This window comes from Myzus persicae, unplaced genomic scaffold, assembly GCF_001856785.1.
Source record: "Myzus persicae strain clone G006 unplaced genomic scaffold, MPER_G0061.0, whole genome shotgun sequence".
In the NCBI taxonomy this organism is placed as follows: domain Eukaryota; kingdom Metazoa; phylum Arthropoda; class Insecta; order Hemiptera; family Aphididae; genus Myzus; species Myzus persicae.
Window position 1 is genome coordinate 849,337 of NW_019103856.1, and position 24,843 is coordinate 874,179.

Consider the following 24,843-nt stretch of genomic DNA (forward strand, 5'->3'; position numbering starts at 1 on the left):
TATAAGTAAGTATATTATGGTCCGAGAGCTTAAGATACACATGTACAATTATATCCAAAAAATAAAAATTCAAAATATCCGAAAAAGAAAACTATTTTATTGGTAGACGGTAGCATTTTTCTCTTATAATGCTATACTTCTGCTGAAATATAATTTATTCATCCGACGATTTTCTAAGATTATTATAGTGGCGCAAGATACATGGTCCTACATCATCGGACGCTACAGTATCGTCAGTTTAAAAAGTAACTATATGAAAAACAGAGCTTTCAAATTGTCCACGACTTACTAAAGCTAAACATTTTCTAATTTTTTATAGACGAGATTGTGGTCTATGACCTATTATGGCTTATACTGCTCGCGTCCGTCCACGAACAAAATGTTATATATATGTACCTCCTATACACGTACGTGAAGTTAGCACCCTGATGACATCTTCCGATCAGAACCCAATCAATATCACTTTTTTGCAACCAATTTGCAACAATTTGCAACGTTAATAAAAAAATTTGCAACACATTTTTACTGGCGGTACAAGCAAACATAGCTTTGGGGTGCCAAATTCACGAGGCACCCCGAACTACGTCTCCTATTTGATGTTACAATAAGTATAGCCGAAATCTGCCCTAAAGCATTATTATTTATAGCTTTTGATTCAACGTTGATCAGTGTCTCAAGTATAGTGGCTATACAAATTAGAAATTTAATACTGGGTTATAGTTAACCGTTAGAGTAAGTATTTATATTTCATATGTTTATACGTCTATTGAATATTCAATGCTATTTTCCAAATCATGTAAAATAGTGAAAATTATACAAAAAATATATTAGTTATCATTACAACTATATAATCTGAGGCCAAAATCAATTTTGTTAAAAACTTGTTTGTATGATTGTCACAATAGTTATTGGAATTTGTTCGTTTAACAGTGTTCAGTTGTACAATGCTTTGGGAAACTTAAATCAAAATCTAGACAATTCATATATAAACGCTATATGAACCTGTACTGAAACGGCATATTATTTATTAAAAAAACATCAATGTATATATTGGTAAGCCATAGAGTTATAAAATACGAACCCATGATTATTTCCACATTTGCCATTTACTAATGATATTTAATTATATTTTATTCTAAAAATAATAAAATAAAAAAGTGTTGTGATAGTTGTATAAATCACAAAAAAATAGTATTGAGTCTTTTGTCAGTTGGACAATTTAAAAAAAAATGCAACGAAAAAGAATTATAAAACAATTGTTCTACCATATGTAGTATATAGGTTTGCCGACTTGCCGGTAACAAAACGAGTTTGTATACACGCAAATAGAGAATAAGCTATTAAAATATAAACATTACTGAATAATTTTAAAAACCACTCAACCTCGCTGCAGATATTTTAGAGACATATATTATAAACTATATAGTTTAACATTTTAAAATAAAGTAATTTATTTTATAGCTAATAAATTATATTAATATTATTAAATAATATGTTAAATATGTAGGTATGAAATATAAAAGTTAGGATGAATCATAAAATATAACCTATAAGTGGGATTAATTTTTTTACTACCAGTTAGGGCATTGATTGAAAGATACATTTATAACCTTCATAAACTATTTCTTTTATACAAATTACTCTTTACTTTTTACTATTTTAGCATTATGCCTCTTATCATAACTTATGTGATTTAAACTTATATAATCATACTATATGTATATACCAGGGGTGGCCAAACCGTGGCTCGCATCACATAGACTTATGCAGCTCACTTCTTAACATTTTTTTCTAATATAATAATAGGTAATATTCATTTTCCGGACCTTCATATTATTTTTCATTATTTTGTGCGGTTGGCGACTCTTTTACCACTGGCCACCCCTGCGATATACTGTACGTATAATTGATGATATATTACGTTTAAACTATACTCTGACAATGCCTGTACCATTTTTAAAATAACAATCTGCAATCTGAATTTTGTAAACAACCAATTGTGTTGGTAAATCAATTTTTAAACTAAACTAGGTCTCGCGCATATAAATTGAGTAAAAATAAACAAAAGCCGTGTAATAATGTAAGTATCTACATTCTACATTATAAATTGTAATACACCTATGAGCGAAGGCCAAAAAACAACTTTCACAAAATAAATATAAAGATTTGCTTGTAATGTACCTAGTTATATTTTATTATTTTTTATTAGGGGAGGCCGAGGCAACTTATGCTATTTTGAGGGATGTGGTACGGTAGGAGGTTTTTTGTATAGGTTTAGTAGATTTTTTTATGTTGGTTATATTTTTAACACGTGTGTGTGTATCGTGCATGTATGTATGTGTGGCAAGGATGTGTTGCTAAAAACCCTAGTGGTCACCCATCCGGGAGCTATCAACGCCGGCCTGTACGTACACACTCGGGAGCGTTTCCGCAGATTGAGCGTACCACCGCGCCTCACCAAGCCATGTTAATTTTATTATTTTATTGTTATATACAATGTATTTAGGTATATCATATAATCAACTAATTACACATTTAACAATAAGTATGTATTTAAATTAAAATACGTTTTTTCTTGGTTGTTTGACTCTTTTTGCTATTATTACAGAATATTTATTTTTATATATTAAGGGAAGAATCAATTATTTTATTTTTAGAAACTGAAAAACAACATTTAGGCAAAGTTTGTGCAAAAGTATTGACATGATATTTTTTGAAAAAATGTTTGAATCTATGATGATTATTTAAACTAGAAAAAGTGTTAGAAGTTTCATAATGTTTCCGGTGTAGAAATCGCACTTTAGAGAAGTTTATTTTATTTTCATAAAGACGATATGTACCCTAAAAACATACTCATATGTATACTTATTACATGCAGCAGTGAGACTTTTCTTGATTTATTTATACATATATCTATAATGTTTATTGATTATTACATTTATTTAATCCACTGTGTTTATTACTCTGGTAAACGGAAAAAGGTGCCCGAAAAATAACTACCCGTTAATCATATGAAAAAACATAATTGTAATACATCAATCGTTAATTATTATTTTTATTGAAGCTAATTATTCATGTAATTCACACTAGTTTTTCTGATTAATTATGAACAGTTCATATTTTATAGGAAACTAAATTTATATATAAAATAAAGTTAAGATGATATTATATTATGTTACAAATTAGTAATTACCATCAGTAAGTAGGTACCTATTTTTATAGTGCCTTAACTAATAGAGGTATATTTATATTTATTTAATAATAATATACGTAACTAGTGAATTTAGTGTTATTATTACTTATTAAATTGGTAATGTGTATAGTTTATTAATTTTAGATTCTGAGCAGAGCGATAAATGTAATGATGTCTGTGTGTGTTTTTTGTGTCTATCATCACTCTTCACCTCTTTTGGGACAGTAAACATTTTTCAATTTTCTTTAACAGCATCTTTTCTGATAGAAAAGTGAATCTAGTTGGTACTTCGGGGTCAAAAATAAAATTTTATTAGTGGGTTGAAAAAGCTTGGCAAATTAATACAATGCTCCTCGCACATTGTTAAAATATCAGTTGAAAAATAACTAAAAATATACCGACAGGATTTTTTTTTTACAAGCATTTAAAAAATTGGACACTCCTTTCACAACGTCATCCAGTTCTGTATATTTGTACCCCCCCTCCCCATATTATCTATTATATACATTTTTATTACAGATTATATATAAATATGTAATATATTCTTGTTTGTTCTAATGAAAAAAAAGGTAGGCACAAGAATGTTTTTAGTATGACAAGAATGATTTTTTTACATTTTACTGAGTAATTTTGAGTTTAATTTAATATGGACACGGTTTAATTTGTATTGCAACAACCATTTCATTATTATACCTAAGGACAATATTGTCCTTGTAAATCATTCGTATTCAGCGTGGGGTTTCGTGGAAAAAGACGGACACATCGGAATTTCAAATTCAAACAAAATCACAGTGGTATAGTAAAAAGTTTATCATTGATGTATACTATTGAATTAGTAGGTACCTATTTATAGATGTGGTTCGCGTTATTAATGTGTGCGGAATTTCAAGCGGACGGACTAGTTTATATAGTTAAAAAGGATGAAAAGAAACATGCCTATGTTGGGAAGCTCGGCCCGTATTTATGCCTAAATACTGTATTTGATACTATATATTGATTGTGCCTTATAAAATTAACTATGTTAAAATAACTGTGTGCGCCCAGTAACATAACAAATCAATACATTTCACTACATCGCTGTAAAACTTAAATTTCTCGTCTCACTTTTTTTCAGACTTCAAACTGACAGAATAAAATAAATTATAATTATTCTGGTGAGGTTAAAAATTTGATTTTTTTATCATAATACCGCCTCTTCTCAAAAGTAAAGACGTTTTCGGAAAAAAGTATCTTTAATTCTAAAAAAGTAAATTCCCAGTATTTTTCAAAATAACCAAGAAAAAGAAATCAAAAATTTAGGAAAACGAAAAACTAGGATTAGATAAATTAATTTTTATTTTTTGGAGTAATTCACAAACGATTACACCCAATACTTCAAATGTACAGCTTATGTTTGTAATAGTATTTTTTACCTATATGCACGATAAGACTTTCAAAATATCTTGACTCCTTTTGAGGTATTTCTGGACGTGGGAAATTCTTGATTTTTTTTGTTTTTTTTTTTTTTGCAATAATTGCTGATAAAAAAATATTTGCTTAGACAAGAAAACCTTAAAAATGTAACACAAGGTTCCTCATATTTTCACTAAAATAACATGGACACAATTTTCTTTTATAATAGTTTGAATATTTTACATTTTAACAAAATTTGTGAAAATCACGATAATTTGCAAATTATTTTATAAATTTATAAAATGTTTGATTTTTATGCCTAAAAACTTAAAATATAATATTTTAATATACAAGGATTAAAAATGTAATTAGATTTATTTTTATAATTTATATAATCTATACTTAATTAAATATATAATATAAGTATACCTGATAGCAAGTATATACTATTACTTAATAATAAGTATTAAGGCTGACAGACCGTCTCCGTTTAGAATCGTTTTTCGTTGGTATATGCAATGATTTATCATTGAATATTTGAATTTAAATTTAACACACACTGCACATAACATTGACTTAGGTACTCAATGATGATGTACACTGCAGTGCACTCCACAATCTACATATTTAGATGTACAGCAGAGCGGTTTTCTACTTTTTACGGGTGTATGGTGCCATTGTATTAAATAAGATTACCCATCGATGTTGGTATAGCCATCTAACCTATAAAGTACCACAAAATAACTACAGTAAACACGTAGAATAAATGTAAGTACATAAATTTACTAAAATAACTTGAAAACAAAATCCAATAGATAGACTGTAGGTATCGGCTCGACAAAAAAAATGAATGACTACATCTCACAAAAAAAAGTTAATATGTATATACCTAAATAAAATTGAAAATACTGTCACAAAAAATTATAGTTTATCTTAGATAAAAGCTTATAATATATCTATAAAAGATACAATCTAATTTATTTTTATTCATAGAATAATCTGGGTAATGTACAACACTTCCTAAAACTAATAAGAGTACCTCCATCATAAAACGACAGGAGGATAAAAGACACGATTGATCCCTTGTCTAATCATTTGCTGTGTCCAACATACCTCCCAAACCACCACTTGTTTAGCTAATTTATAGTGACTTTTGGCGGGACGCATGCTCAATAACGCTCCGTTCCCTGAAATGAAATGTGTGGTGGGGATTATTTTGGGCACAGATCGATGTATACACGTAGCTCCATGCATTGTATGTCATGAATTATGATCTAAGGTGGACTGGCATTGTCTTGATGAAGGGGGTAGAGATTAGGAATCGCCAATGTCTGGTGTTGTATGACCTTAACTGTTACTAACACGAATGGTGGTTTGATTTTAAACTTTGACTAGATAAACCATATTATAATATTATCTAGTTCATAGTTTAAATTAAAACCACCATTTGTGTTAGTAACAACTAACGTCATACAACACCAGACATTTGAGAGTAGGTTCCCGGCCGGTTTTTATTTTGATTTTCGTTGAACTTTGATCAAGCTCTTTGACATGCTTGGGTAATGCGATTTACATTAGATTATTTGGACTTAACTACAGCACTTATACCTACGGCTATATTACCTTATACATATAACGAATACTTTTTCTAAAAAAGGATTTCATTGAGAAAATAATACTTTTATTAAATATTTACTAATATTTTATACTAATTAATGCACACCGACCAAAACTAATTAAATTGTATTTTGTTTATTATTTAATAATGTTCTTGTCTGATGGTAGATACATGCTAGAATAAGTGAACGAATTTAAATATATCTAAAATTTACAAAAACTAGGTAAGTACCCATGTACTATTTTTATATTTATACTTATTTGATGTATTATAACAATATTCTTATCATTTTTTTCATAGTATTCTGAGTACCTACCTACTTCAAGAATATTATATTATTGTATTATCATAAAGTATTTGAATACATATATTGATATATTCTGAATCTGTAGATGAAGCGATGAATACCATTTTTTTGAAGTATTCAAATATTTAAATTTATAATACAAAATTATATCATAAATATTTATTATTTATTTTAAGTATGTCTGTTATTCATGCTGAAGTACCTCCGCTGAGAAGCCTCTTATATCTGTCTCTTCTTTTTATGTCAGTATTTATTATTTTTTATCTGCACTTAAGCTTGTCGTTCTAATTAAAGAGATGCCATAATATAGAATTTTGAGAAAAAAAAATGTATGTCTGTATAAGTACGTACTAAAAGGTAGAATTTTACCTTATTGTACATAGAATACATTACTATTTATGATTCGATCACAGTTTAGTGTTGACCTTGTTGGGTCTTTGTGTACATTTGTAAATTTATCATATTTATATGTTATAATATGTTTAATATGTTAGTATCAAACCAAAGCGATGTATTTTGGAGTTTGGTACGAGCTGTAATAACTACATATACATATAACATAAGTTTTTTACAACTGCTGCATTCAAAAATACATATTTTCCAAAAATGTTATATCTATTTAAAACATTATTTTTCTAAATTTCAGTTTTTTAAAACTTTATCTTAGATAACATGCATAAATTCCAATATGCATAATGGAAGTACTACACGGCTATATACTACGTGTATTTACAATATAGTTGGCTCACGCAGAACACCTGCAAATTAAGAAGAATAAAAAAACACTATATCTTCGGCTGTCCTAAACTCCTAACCTCTTTCTGAATAGTAGAATGGATAAGGTAATCATACAATTTTAATAGACTTCGCATCGGCCACACCCGTTTTACACATGGACACCTCGTGGTAAAAGAAAAGAAACCAATGTACGATTATATTGGGGAACTGATCTCTGAGTCAACCAAATAATCATAGAATGACTCCAATGCATAGACGAAACAGCTTAAACATACCCAACACCTTAGATCCAGCACTCGGACCCAACGCGGATACCACCACTCAAATTTTAAGTTTTATTAAAAAGTCAAATTGTATAAACAAATATAACAAAAAAAATATGTAACTCATTGTCGCCGGAAGTGAATTAAGAACAGTAGAAAACAAAAATACAATACAGCAATAAATCCTACTGTTGGATGAATAGTGTTCAAGACAAAATCCGCTCGATTTGAATGTACATATAAGTGTATTGCGTACAATTAAATATTATATTGTTCAAATGGTCTTAAAATTATACAGCTCGTCAACAACAGCTACATACATACAACGTCCGTGTCTATAAATAGACGTTGATGGCGTGTGAGTATACCGAGTGCAGACAGAGGAGTAGGTATATGTATATTATATTATTATGTTATAATAAAGACCACCCCGCAGGGAACGTCCGTGGGCGATGCCACTTCGTCCGTATAAAAAACATTTGTTCGTCTAAAAATAATGAATACGCGTATGGCTAGGGTTCATGGCACGGATTCGAAGAAATAATCTCCCTCTCCCGGTGTAAATATAAGAGCGTGATAAAAATAGGCACTGCAGAGAAAGGGTACAAAGCGGCCGTCAGTATTCGTCAGAGCGTAAATATTATATACGCACTGAAACGCGTGGTTAAACGTCGGAACATAATCGAAAAACTATGTAGACTGTTGTAGTGCGGATGAAGGGTGTGACGCTGCGCACTCGTTGAGCGACCTAATGGGGTAGCTATACTAAATGTTAATCTGTTGCCGCCGCAGTTGAACAAATTAATTGAATTGGAATATTGAATAGAATTACAGTGAACACTACGAAAATTGCCTAACCAGAACATAATACATAATACGAGTTTAATATAACAATCAAGCATACGATTGTACGGCGAGAGAGTAAAATATAGTTTAGGTACTTACCTATAAAACTATATTTAGGTAAAAATCCCTACTTTTCAGGAAACGAAACAAACGGAAAATGTCTACCTATACTGACTGTAATATGGAATTTCATTTTTTCATTGATGATTTAAAGAACAAAAATCTAATATTTCTATATCATGCAGAACTTTTATCTAATTCACTAATTCAATAGAGATGGCAGAGTAGTCTAAAAATGAGTCTTAGATAGTATGTTATTGTATATATATATTCGATTTATATAATTTACGTTAGGTATATCTATAATATGTGGCTAGAGATGACCCGTATTACACATTTAACTTACACATGAATAATAGGAATCAATTGCGATAAGTTTTTAATATTGATCAAGTTCTAATAGTATGATTAGTATGATTCTATAATCAGTGGTTACAATGGTTACCCTTATACCACATATTATACTACCTATTTTGTATGTTGCCTGTTGAACAATTTATTTATGTAGCATATATAATAGTAATAATCACCTATATATAAAGGTACATTCAAGTTGCACAGAGTTTGTCTTGAAAACTATATCCATCCTAAATCATCCAATAGTAGTGTATATATTACTAGAGGTGTCTATATACTATAATAAATACTATACACATATATATAACAGTTATAGTATATCATAGTCTTGTAGTAGGTACATATATTAAATATACCTACACAAGTATAATACCTATAAAGGTACTATTAATTTATTTAAAATCGGTAAGTACCTATAGAAATTATATAAACTACAATTTTTTTTATACATATACCTCATAGAATAATATATTTATAATGCCAAACTGAATTTTATATGAGATGCGTAACCTAAACATCGATATGACATACAGCAAATTTTCACTCAATAATCCAATGTGGCAATTTGTAGATACACTCAAAACTATCAAACACTATGTATTATAGCCTATAGATATAATATATGTTTTGTAAATCGTTGTATAACATTTGAATACGACAAAACTTGGGGTGAAAGTTTTTCTGCATATATAGATACCCCCTTTATTGAAGTATAATACAAACATATCCGTTTTATATCCCTTTGTATCTATAGAGGGTTCAAAATCACTCCTCCTCCTCTCCAAAAGAGATGGAAGACTTTTAAAAGGGTGGTCCAATTAGGTCGATTATATTGTTTAGGGGATTTCCATTCATGTTATTTTTTCTTAGTTTATTTTAATATATGGGTACATAGTAATGACATGTTAATATGTTATACATAGTAAAATAAAACGGAAACTGTAAAAATGTATTTTCTATGTAAGGTTTTCTAGGTACCTTATATAGTATATACCTACCTACTATAGTACAAACAAAACACATAAAATGGATGTTTGTTGAGATTAATTTAAATTATTGTTTAACTTAATTACTAAACATAGACAACAAGCAATTGATTATATAGTTTACACTAATTAATAATTATGCATAAAAGTATGAATATTTATTACAAAAATTAACTAAGGAAACTAGCTATAAACAAAAACGAAAACAAAAAATTACCATAACTACACAGTACACACTACATTTTAACCTTAGCCTTTAGGTATCTACATTGCATAATACGTATTATATAACATTTATACAAATTAAGATTTACCTATAGACCTATACTTAGCCATATCGACCACAAAAAAATAAATATATTAATGTAGGACAATCTATCAATAGGCTAAAAATTATATACATAAAGATATACTATAAAATATGCATATTATATAGTTACGCACATTACGCTTTAATAGAAATAATAATATATAGGCACATATATTCTTTTACACTTATATTTTATATAATTATTATAGCTGTACCGCCTGACGTTGCCCAATGCCCATGCTACAGAGATTTGTTTTTTTTTTATAAATATAATACAGATAAATTTTAATAGCAATATATTGTGTTACCAATAACAACCATTTAAAAAAACAAAAAAATATTATTTTTTCAAAGCTGAAAAAAATATATGGGCGAGCTATCTTTTAGTTACCTATAGGGGTTGAAAAAATAAGCTATAAAGTATAAACGCCCTTCAGGTCTCAAAGAATCTATATTGATACAACTTATACTGAAACCGGTCTAATAGTTTTTGAATATTAACTTCCGATAAACCAACATCCATTTTAATTGTACCTATAACCCGATTTCACATTTGAAAAAATATCAAATATAGTATAGTTTCTGTATTATTGGTAAATAAGTGCGTATCTTGATTTTAGTGTATCTTAGTTCACGGGCAAATTGGTGTCGGTGTACCACCTGATTTTGTGAACGAGGTCGAAGGAGATGGGCAGTTCACACATGTAGGATTGGACACAGCTGCACTTGGAATAAATCAAAAATGGTTCAAGCAACTCTATAAGGATTCCTGATATTTCTAAGAATAATAATTTGTAATTTTCACAAAATCTTTCAAGTAATTTTTGAGCATACAAATATAAGCTACAAACTTACATTCAACTCACACATTTGTTTTAAGATAAATTGTATTAATTCAAGGTCATAAAGGATCGATTTGATAGGTTTGATTTGACGTGATTTACCTCATCTACCCAAATGATCAATAGTAACTATTATTATGCAAAGAAAAATCACTAACTTCTACTACTTTTACTAGTACTATTATAATTTGAAAAATATAACCAATAGCAACCATTTGTAAACCAAAATTGTTTCGATTTTAAATTTTTATCATAAATCTCAAAATCATTGAGTGAGAAACTCTTCCAATTTTTCTTTTCTTAAAAACCTTATTTTGACAATTACGAACACCTAAAAAATTCAACTAACAAAAAAAAATATGAGCCAAATCAGTCCAGCCATTTTCAAGTAAATTCCAACTAACAGAATTTAATTTTAATTTTAATTTATAAATATTTTATTACAAAATGCAAGGGAATAAAATAAAGGATGCATGGTGAAATATGGAAATCTCACATATTTTTTTTGTATTTATAAATGGTTAACATTGGTTAATAATCATAGTAATAATAATTAATAGAAATTAGTAGGAATTTTTATATTTTTGTAAATGACATCATCCCTAATTTACAAACGTTAACTCTCCATCGCCGTGCCTTAGGTATTAGAGGAAAGAGTGTTTAAGGTATAATTGTATAAGGCGCAGGTATAGGTAACCTGGTTTACATTTTAATTCGAATTTCTTCACGTTATTTATATCAAATTTCCAACTATTTTTTTTAATATTGAAATTGTTATCAATTATTATTATTTTAAATTTAATTCTGATAAAAGACTTCTCCCATTCCTGCAGGTGGTTTAGTTGCACGTAAATCAATTGAGTAACCCTATAATATCTGTATCTATAGACGATAAAATACATAGCTTTCTGCTTTCAAATTTTTTACGCTCCAAATCCAAAAACTACCCGATAACCGATGGAACATTGTATCCAATGCGCCGTATAGGTAGGAATAAATAAAAGCATCAAACTTTGTATAATACTTTGCAACTTTAGAATTAGAAATTAATAATTATACACTTTTATATACGTAAACACCTATCGTGGTTTGTTTTCCATTGCAGGTGGATTGTATATACCTGCATGTAATACATACCCACTTTTCGAAAAGTCATAAAATCCAATTCAAATCTCAGCGAGACTCGCAGGCTTTCTATTTGACATGGTTACCCATAGCCGGGACTGACAATTATATATTATATAAAGAAAATAGAAGTCAAGGTGCCCTATAGGCTATAAAGGTCATAATAATTATAATTTAAAAGGTATTCTGCGATGTATATTATGTACCTATAAGTGTATATAATGAGTTATATTAAAATCTTATAAACATTATACTTCAAAAACCGATAAAATAAACATCTAGGTATTAAATAGTACATTTCTTAAATAACTTTGAAATAAATAAATGGTTTACAAAAATATTTTCAAATAAAATAATTTATTTTCTGCATTCCATTAAATCTTGCCTATTTTTAGCAACTTGATATTTGAAAAAATAAAAACTTCATACATGTTGCATTATTTTACACCACAATAAATAATATAAGACTCTTAAAATTATATTTATATTATGCAAACCGTATGTGTTTTTTTCTCCGTTTTCCAAACGTACCCGTGTTTTTCGTAAGTATTTTGTTGCAAGTTTTTATTATTAACGATTAACCCTATATATATACCTAGTTGTTTTTTATTCATTTAAACATTCAATTACGGCTTTAAAAATGTACAATCGTAATTGTCAATACTGTTATGTTTTTAGCATAGAAACCGTACAATTGCAGAGTACCGCAGCATCAGTCATTATCACGACCTCCCTTGACCCGGAATTGTAAATTGCAGAAATTTGATTAGAGTCATGCTGATACACGCGCGTTGCAGTCTATAGAAGGCCGTAATCGTCGTTTCGACGATATAGGTATCATTAACACGTATCGACTTACAGGTTATTATTTTTTTTAATCTTTATTATTATTATTCATTGTATCGGGTTACCACGCGCAATAATACGATTCAGACTTTACAATTGGTTTCAGAATTTAGACTTTGAGATAAGAACATAACAGTATTGTATAATTAATAATATATATTATATGATTCATATTATTTTACATACCTACCTGCGATATCGGTATTCTATATTCTACAGAAATTTATATAATTATTGACTGTTGCGGTAAAACAATATGGACTGAGATAATCAATCATACCGAGTTACGAGTGTAGGAATTAATAAAAAAAACTATGCCTTGTACAATAGCCGTAAATATCTGACCAGACTCATTTTTTGTTAGGTAATAAATAGGTATACATAATATTATATAGCTATTGATAGGTATAATATGTTCTCTAGTTGAGCCATTTTATATTATGCTATGTTATATTGTATAGATACTATAGTCACTAGACATGTAATATAATGAGGTGAACAAATATAAAAAAAAAATCCATCTGTGAAAGATTTAAAAACGATTATTATTATCTATTATAAGCAATCGATATACCTACATTAAAATATAAACTACTTATACCCATATAGGTTTATTTAAATATTATTGTCGTTTTATCGACCGAAGTATGAATAATTATATAGTATTATGTGGAAATTATAATTTATAATATTATTACAACATTTTCAAGCGACGGAGAGAAGCGTTATTGTTGTTGTTTCAAAGTCGTGACAATAATAATATGACGTGCATAACATTATAGACAAAACGTGCCTAACAATAATAATTTAATAGTACCTAATAATTCATAGTATAGTAACATATTTTAATGAGTACAAATATTTTCAAAAGGCGACCGGGAATCCTATAGTCAACCGCTCGGCGTCTATGCATTGAAAATATGTAAGTATAGGTACGACTGTAGACTAAAAATTAAATTTACAGATATGCCAACAGCTGCAGCACAAAATGGCGTACGTGCGGCGCCAGCGTTGTGGCGAGGTCGGAAGCCGCGACGGCCAAACGGCTCCGCGACAAACCGACCACCGCGCAGTCCGTGCGTCCGGCGAAACCGTTACGCCACAACTGGCAACGTCGCGGCGAAGGCCCGGTCGGCTGACGTCGTCCGCGCGCTCGGCCGCCGTCGGCTCCGTCCGTACTACAAAGTATTATTTTGCACGCGCACACGTACGCGCGCGCTCGGGACGAACGTCGCCGCGTCGGCGATAGGCGGGCGGGTCGGGGAGGTGGTGGACGCGGCGAGTCGGAACGACAGCCGCCGCTACCCGTCGATTGCCACCCCATCGAAACCCTCCACGTCCGCAATGGTGGGGAGGGGGGAGGGTGCACAAATGCGTGGGGAAAACGCCCTCATCGCGTCGACCCGTCACCGCATGCTGCGAGGATCATGAAGTAGAAATTAATATTGAGTGTAATATGGTGCTCCCCCACCACTCGCCCACGCATCATAAATATATATTAGTATAGTGTATTATTTAGCCGCATTGGTACACATTAGACTGGCCGATTGATGGTTATTAATTGATGGTTATTATTAGTGATAATATTATGTTGTTTGTCATTGGTGACTTCGTAAACATAAATATATTTAAATATATTATAGGTGCAATGTTGACTGTTGTCTCAACTCAATGCGTCACTATCGACGATATTCATCAAATTTTAACTAATACTTGTATGTCACCTTAGCACCTATCCAGACAAATCTGCTCAGCCAAATCAAAAAGATATTTTTAAACTATATACTTGATGTAGTATATAATATGTTAGTATAATATTATAGACAATATAGTTTCATTTAACTACACTGTAATTCAAATATATAGTGATCGTAACTGTTTCTTACTTTTTTTTTGACATATATTAAAAATCAAATGCAATTTCCATGAATTCATATTTGAAAAAAATTGTTTGCTTAGCATGAACTATGGCTCAAGTACTTAGCCTAACCAAATATACCTACGCTATTCGTAAGCAGTATATGCAGGGACACGTTTATTGGACTATTCATTACAAAATCAGTTCATTATACCTCTTCATTGAACTTTTTATTCATTTATTCCAATCGAACGATGATATCAGTTCATTACGCATTTTGTTAAAATTGGGACTACATTGCTCTTTATTTTACATTTTATATCATTATCATTATATTATGTTGTTTTTGCCGAAAATTTTTTTGTTAAACCTGAACGATTTACCTATAAATTATAATAGTATGTAATTATTGTAATTATATACGATAAACCGAACTTCTTTAATTAAACACAAATGCATCCATAAAAGGTGTTTGGTCGGAAGAACATGTATTAGTTGACCTCTGTGACAAGTTCATTATATAGGGATAAGAAATATCAATCCTTATATACTTTTTTCGACATCTCGACATCTACATATCATAACTTGTACACCTATAGTTCCAATCGGTATAGCAGCTCTCAACAATATAGGCTATAATGTTAAAACTTAGAGACGATTATTATTTGTAATACCTCTAGATTTAGGATATAATCTTCAAACAATTTACCATAAATAATAGGTAAAAAATACATTATTTCTATTGCTATATACAAAGACAATAGTGCCTAAAGTATTAACTTGTAGAGGGTAATTTTTTAAGAATGCTGGCTCATTTTCATGTTTAAATAATATACATATATTCAAATTTGGAATTTTGAAATTTTTAAGTGTAGTACTTCACTTATATTTTACACAATATTTAAGGATGGGTCATATCCTGTGGCAATGTCAACATTGGTTTTCAAATAAGAACCAATACATTTTTTAATGAAAATTATGAATTAGATGATTTTTCTGAAAATGTACCTATATATGAAAATATTTATTAAAAGTTTCTGAATAATTCTACTTTAATTACCTAATAAGGCTAGTAGTCTATAAAATACTTTGTAAATGGATACGAGCTCAGTTATTATAATTAAGTATGCATTAACAATATTTGTTAATCACTATACTGTCATGTATGCTGTTCGAACAATTTTTTTAATATTGCAAGATGCATATGGATTAATATTGATAATTTTCAAAACAAAAATAAATATAATATTCTTTTAGTAAACTTATAAACTATTATCTTTATAGTATTTAAAATGGAAAAATTAAGAAATTATCCGTTAAAATTTTGATTAGGTAGTACCTACAACATACGCTAAAATTTTCAGAAAATTAGCCGATTCACAATTAACATTCAAACATGACACATGAAGGTTCTCATTAAAAAACCAAAGTTGGTATATCGCCACAGAATACTCCTAAAATGTTGTTGAAAATCTAAGCACTCTAAAATCTTTAATTACCCATAAAAATCCCAAAAATCTAGAATTTGGATATGTGTATAATTTAAACATAAAAATAGAGTGAGCAAGCTTAAAAAATCACCATGTACCTATACATAGTCAGACATGAATAGTATTATAGCCGACTACTAGTTTCGAGGACTCATAACGGTAGTGCATATTAAAGTTTTGTCTACTTATGGAAAAATTTCCAAGACGCCGACACAAAGATATTTTTCAAATTACAAAAATAATTCCCATTTGGAAATCTAGAATATATATTACAATCTATTCGCAGTCTAAATGTTAATAAAATATTAAAACTATTACTGTAATATATTATTGTTAGTTATTAATCATTATTGCATCATGCATCGTCATGTTTGATGAGTTCTTAAAATACATCCTGAGTTTGATTTGCTATTATTATGAGTTTTGCATAATTTCGTAGATCGTCTTGGTAGAATAATATTATAAGAGGTTCAATGTTCAAATCAGTATTATAAATGTATTGATAATTGATAATTGTAGAAGTTGAGCAATAATGAGAGAAGAAAATTGTGATAAGGACTCTGACTTGGATTTTCATGATTAATTAATTATATTATTTATATAACTGCATAATACAGTGTAGTATTGCACAGTGTTATATATAATGTAGAAATATTGCCATATTCACCGGTGTAGATGGCGAAGGTATTATATACAATATAATTATTACAAGACAATTGACAAATTTCAACAATAAACATCACTTTTAACTATAATAAAAAACTAACAATAAATGTTTAGGTAAGATATTCATAGTTTTTAGTTATAAGTATTAAACGATAAATTATAATTATTTGTTAAGAGTTATAAGTGCAATTAATTTTTAACTATATATTATACCAATTATTATGTGGTATAATCAAATTTTCGGCAAATTTTTGGTACGCGCCACCACTCAAAAACATACCGATACGTATTTCAATTATTATTATAGTGCCTTTATACATTTTATATTTATACATTTATAATACACATAAATACAGAATTCACCTACACTGGCATACAGCGGTATAATTGTTATATACTAGGTATGTAATTATGTAAATTAAAAAATAAATAATATTTTTAAAATAAGCTTAGGCATCATTATTATATCCATTGGGAAGTGATGTAGGGGATCAAATTAGGGGATAATCACTCCTAGTTTCTAAACGAGCACCCAAAACCGTGAATAAATATGGACTTGTATAATAATGTACCAGGGCTTCAGCAACCACTGCAGTTTTTTTTACTGAAATCACTGTACCCACCCGTATATTATATAAACGAACATAATATAATATATAATATATTCCATACACATCATATGCAATATACATATATATATTATATATCTATGATAAAGGGCGATCGACGAACGCGCCTCGACGAAACCAGGTGGTGCAATAATTGACGATCACGTGGACGGGTGCAGCGGGGTGGCTGCAGTGGCGGCAAAAAGCCACTGCAAAGGACCGCGACGGAAAGGGAGACGAAAATATAAACATCTGCCGCCACCGCTGCAGATATTTACGCGAAACAGCTAAACGCCCACAGATAATATACCTAAGGGTATACATGGTTAGGACATGCATTGTACCCAGCCTTAAGCCGGATTTACAGCTACGTAATTCGTAGTGTCGTGTGCAAAAATTGAGCTCTGCCTAACTCATGGTATTTTCTGGTTAAACATGCGTGGTTATTACTTATTATACAGGACATATAAAATCATATTGAAGACTCTTTGACCCAGACGGACGACGTAGTCGTGAACCCGTAGCTTTTTTTTTTATCAGAGATTGCGTATTTCCAGCTGTTTACCAAGTCACCGAAGTGGTTATAATATGCATGTCACGCAATATGTAAGTATGGTTGCAGTGGTATACCTAAAATTTAATAATCATAATAATATAGAATAATAGATTTAAGACACAATATGACAAATTATGTTTATGTTCATTACAAAATATATTAATGAAATAACATATACCTAGGTATAATGTTTAAATTAATTGAGTTAAAAAATCGACAGCTATATAGGTATAATAGCGGATTGATAAAATCGACCTACAATTGCATATTACCGCATAATATCTTAACAGCATGTTTAACCATTGCGGTAACATGTACTTCGATCACAGTTGTGCATCGTGTATATCTATGCGAACGCCACCCTCTGTAGCGATAGATATACAACTAATGCCCCCTGGTAGATGTTTGTCGCAGTAGCGACAGCAGCGGCGGCAGTGGTGGCAAAACGGGCAAAATATAATATAACGGCGATATCATATCCGTTATTGCAGTGGAGGAGGGGGTGGTGCCGGTACGGTTTTAATATTATATTGCCAGAGCACGAACAAAGCCGTGGCGGAGGGGATGGTTTTCGTTTTTGTTATACCACTCGCCACCGCCCCGGCCGGGTCCGACGAACCGGACGAGGAGGAGGGTCCGGAGACGCGCGCGCAGACGATTGGCTGCGGTAACCGAAGGGTCGCGCGCCGCGTATACACCGCATATAGGTATTTTTGTATATTACATTGTATATCTGAGTGTAATAATATATGCAGAGTTGGTACTACGCAGTAAACGCGCCGCCTCGGGAGGGTGCGTGATTCGGTGTGTCGTGAAATGGCCGAGAGGGCGCACGCCGTTGCTGCACAGCGTGATGCATTGACAATATTATATTTTAACCAAACCGCTTATTCATGTTTTAATATATAAATATATATATATATAAATAATATAAAGTCATTTGAAATTTGTTAACAATTTTAAAATCTATACAAAAATAAAACAACATCCCACGTTTACCTATTTAGATTGAATAAATATGTTCAAAACACGTTCTTCGCATTTATTTCGGAAGTCTCGTTCTATATATTTATAAAGCAAAACGGTTTGTATGTCAAATACATATTGCATATATTCTCCATTTTCCAATCTCCAATAGTAACACGTATTTAAATTTTCTTTCAAGCTGCAATTATTTTATACCTATAATCAGATACCACGACTTATTTTTATAGAATATAATTTTCATATAAAATTCGCATTTCGTCAGAGCATCATGTGAGCACCTTTCGGCTCCATTTTTTGAGTGAATATCGCAATTGCAACGCCTATAAATAAATGAAAAAATACCTCAAGTATTATGGAATATTATATGTGATAATTATATATTTGCAGCAGGATTACTAAGAAAAAGTGGGTTATCCAAAAAAAAAATTAATTAAAACAATAATTCCAATATTACTTTGATTGTTTATTCCATGTAGGAACCTATTTATCTCAATCATTTAAAAAATATGTTATTAGGTGGTACAGCAGTATAAGTAATATACAAAGAAAATGTAACAATAAATCGTACTATATCGTGTACCTACTATAATAGCTGTTTTGAAAATTTTATATAAGTAATAGGTATAATGAAAAACGGTTTTTGTTTAAGAACTTTTTTCATTTGAGTATTCTCCAAAAGAAGAATCTGGCATGCTTCAGCTCATCATATATATAATTTATACAATTTTTATTCTGCAAGTTATGTAGTTATAGTTATATCATCATATATATATTTATATGTATGACGACATGACGTATATAGGTTTTTGCTTATGGTCGCATCATCTACGAGCGATCCGCCATTATTATTTTATTTTAAATATAGATTCTTACGCGATTGTATATATGTAATGGTAAATAATAATATGTATAAACCAATGCGGCTTTATTATATTAATATTATATGTGATAAAGGTCTATCCAACAAAAGGATAGCGTAGAGCGCCTGTCATGCATCATAGACCTATCGAATAATGTTACCTGAATAATTCAAAGTTCGCAGATATATAAACCATCATACACCTCATAAACATATATGTATGACATGTGTGTATAAGTGCATTGCACATCTGCACGCATACCCATACATATAGTTGTGCCGTGTATACTGCATTAAACGGTATTTATATTATACAAGTGTATCGAAGTGCACTATATAATAGCAGTATAATAATACTTAATAGCCTATAGCTAGGCTCACTTTATCATATCAATATATTAACAAAAACGATAAATATATGTCAGCATATTATATATGAAACAATTTCATCGTTTTCAATTCGAGAAAGTATTTGTTATTGAGATTTGTATAAATGCAATGCATTTACTTTATGCACAGATATTAGATAATATGTATTTTAATGTATATTTGACCAAACCAAATCATGAACACATTTTTAAAAGCGTGTGGTATTTTAACAGGAGCAATAAAAAATGATTGTGTGGGACAATTATTATTTTATCAACCATTATCTGTACAACCACTCGCAATTATTGTAATTTTTTCTATAATTTTATTTGCATAACCCACCTACTATTTTTTATTGTCGATTGTTTCCTCCGAAAATTATTGTTTGGGAAACGGTTTTGGGCATAACAACAATTTTTCACTTAGCTACGCCTAACTACCGTCGTTGTAATAAACACAAAACCGTGGTGGTGGTAAGGGTGCAGTTCAGTTCAAATTTCATGTATAGCATACAACCCCAAGTGACTAATACCATATACGTCCATATACTGATCACGCTGTAGGTGGCGCGCCTCGTGGAACAAAAACTAACCAAACGAGGGTATATTTTTAGCTTTTCTTTTACTACCCTCTCACCCCCTCGGACCGACCGTAAAATGTACGCCCGAGTAGGTACATTTATATACGCCAATGTTGTACCGGGGTTAGGTTATATAGTCCCGCTGTCTATACCGGTCGATCAGCTCACCAAACCGCTCTGTAGCGGCTAGTATACTATACAGTATATGTATATAGAATGCCGATTGACATTTTAGCTGAATATTATAATGATACGTCAACCCGCTACTGCGTGCGTTTGCATGGCGTGTTGCACTTAACAATCTTTATTTTTAAAAATTACAACACGATTGCGTATTTACACGCTATAAAATTGAAGGTCGTGAAATTGCAGATGTAGATATATGTGTCTATTATACGTAGACATTTTTAATAAGTTTATTATATTATCTGTGATATATAGGTATCCATTATAGAACATGTTATAGAATCATAACATAACACTTGCCCGAGAAAATTTATTAAAAAAAAGGAACCATATAAACTATACCATTTTATTTTAAACCCTACTAATTAGATAATAATTAATAGAGAGTAGATAGGGAGTAGAGAGTAGAAACAATATTTTTGTGCAAACAAATTATGTTTGATTTTTTTCTGTACTGCATGATATTTTATCAAAACGTTCATGTCTTATGAAGGATTTATTTACTATAAAATGTTATATAATTGAATGAACGGTATATTAAATTATAATTTGTGTATTATCTGTAGACTAAACAAATCAAATCGATAAAGCCAGTCTTTCTTTGTTTAATCTACAGTCTTGCATTTCAGTTATTACATAGAGTGAGATAAGATATAAAATATAAATATCGAACTGCTACAATATCTATAGATCTAGAATTATAACTACCCATAATTACCTATAATATTTTATCTACGTATACGCATATAAAGGCGATATAGCTTACCTTTTAAATTTAACACACCCTTATTATGTAACTATGTATAAGTTTTAAATAAAAAAACAGCCGCAAATATATATTAGTTATAATAATTAAAACCAATAAAACCAGTTCAGTGATAAACAAATAGAACATCAGTGTACTCATGTCGTACGCGATTTACCAAACTTGTTTTCAAGTAGTGCGCGATCTACCAAAAATAGTATTTAATTTCCGTATTATTTTTATCTTAAAATTTTTATCACAACGAAATAATAATATACAAAGATTATACAAGTATTATTTTTATAAAATACCTTAAACTAAAAATTTTGTTTTAATGTCTGAAAGAAAATCGTCAAATATTGTATCTATAGATGGATGAAGTGATTGCCACCACTCTTCTTTCAACTGCCTTTCGAGTAAGGGTGAAGCTCCGTTTACTTTTATACCGTATCTTTTCTTCACAATATGCCAAAAACCCTCGATTGACTGAGTATGTGCTCCTGTACTTGGATCAATAAAATTTAGGCTATGATTTAATAATATTAAAATTAATCTTAAAATCGTAAATTATCTTAGCACCGCTCGGCGCTCGGAAAAACCTATTTAAGTAGATGGCGTTCGACATCACTACCAACATCAGACAATTCCAAATGGTCATACATGAATAAAAATATTATTTTCCGCTGGTTGAATATTTTTTTTTAACATTAAAATAAACTTATATTGTTTTCCTAATAATATCACGTGTGATATAAATAATATGGTAATCATGTACATTGTGAATAAAATGTAGATATAACTACTCTCTATCTAACATACTATAGACTCTTTGTCATTATTGTATCTATGATGTAAATACCAATATAGTATTATCCATATAAAATATAAATTAAACGCATTCAACACATGCAACAAAAAGCCTAAGTAAAAATGATGTTAAAACAAACGAATAAAAAATAAACGATTTAAAATTACTTAACGTGATTATAAAATACCAATATACGGCACTTCCCGAATGCAGGTAGGCTAAATAGGTTTTAAATAGGTAGATCTAAATATATTAAAAACTAAAATAATGAATAACAATATGACAAACATTTTATAATTGCGACAATTATAGTACAGAATAAAGGCATACTTATTGCATGCAGGACGCATGTTAAGACGCTTGTTTATATAGGTAGTTGTACGTATATTGTATATTTTATAATATAATATTATTATACATACACAACAAAATAAATACACATCACAATATGACTGTACATAGCCAAACATAATAAAATCTTATCCAATTTTTGATGATCCCAACCCTGTAATACATATATATATCAACTAGTGCCTATAAAATTAATACAGTATCTGTCATACACTTATAAAAGGCCTGAAATGAATATAATATACATTATAATACTGAGGTCTGAAAAGAGGCTTAGAACATGTTTGGCTAACGTTGGTACAACATAGGCACATATTATAGCGATGTATTTTCATAGATCACGATGTTATATAAACTTAAAACTAAAATATGAATGCAGTAGACCATTATCACACCAAATAAAAACGGTCTTGGAGAGTATAATAATATAGTTCAGTGTGCAGACAATTGAGTATTGATTATTATTTCTTCAATCATTTTCATTGGTATTCTCACCTATCTAACTTGTCTGTTTAAGTGTATAGGTTTTCCTCATGCTTACCAATTAAAATAAATCAGAAAACAATTATATTATGCACCCAACTTTTCAATATGGGCCCCTATATACTGTCCAAACTAGGTTTTCAATCTTGTAAGGTATCTAACTTTTTAAACACTATTTTCTTACCCAAAAGTGTTGACAGAAAAAGATAATTATAAAAATTAGGTAATACTTACGCATTTTTCATAATATTCTCATAACTTCAAAACGATCTTAGGTAAATAGAATAATCTATTATTCACTAACGAGTAGTATTTACCTTAATATTTACAGGGAAATACGCCATAGTTCAGCTATTTAAATTGTTCACCCTAAATATTCACAAAATTGTTAGCTCATATACCTATATATCGTAATCGGTTACACAATACCTATCAAAGAACTGACCTTTGTACACAGATTAGTTTGATCACGTAGTTGTTATCAAATCTACAAAAAAACGGCTTCCAGTTCAAATAATAAAATGTACATACCTATATAAAAAAATGATTTTAAATATAAGTAAATATGATACCACTCGCATCTATTACATAATTTTGAATTACCTGCACTTGGGAAATAGCAGATAAAACCATATTATGCATGTGTGAGTTTGGGCGAATGTTAGTTCCTACACGAGAGTAGCAGGTACACAAAATACATATTATGTTAGTTCCTACACGACGGAAAAAAGTACATATGTAAGTTCCTACACGGTAAAAACCAGGTACGTATGTTAGTTACTGCGGAAAGGGTTAAATATGTATATTATACTACTTGAAGCTATAATAAAAAAAAAAAAATGTATATTATACACAATTAAATATGTATATACGAATTTAAAAAAACAAATATATTATATGATAATTAAAAAATATAATAGAAATCGTCATAGTGCATTTTCACAAATAAATACTGTATAGGTAATATGGTGATTAAAAAATATAATAAAAATTAAAAATACATTAAGTACAAAATGTAATATTTTATGAGGTTTATTTCTATAACTTAAAATCTTAACATATTCGTATTGATTAATTTTGTTCGATGTATAATCTGAAATTTGTTTATTTATGAAATCTTCTTTTTCGGCGTATTTTTTTACTGATTTTTGGTTTTACGTTACTAATTAAAACGATTATTAAAACGATACGCCTGTGTATAATTTACATATTTAACCCTTTCCGCAGTGTAGGAACTAACATACGTACCTGGTTTTTATCGTGTAGGAACTTACATAAGTGCCTTCTTTCGTCGTGTAGGAACTAACGTATGTAATTGTTTACCTGCTACTCTCGTGTAGGAACTTACTATTCCCCGTAAGTTTCTATCCCTACACGGTTAAACATAAGATAATATATAAGGTAGCAAGGTACA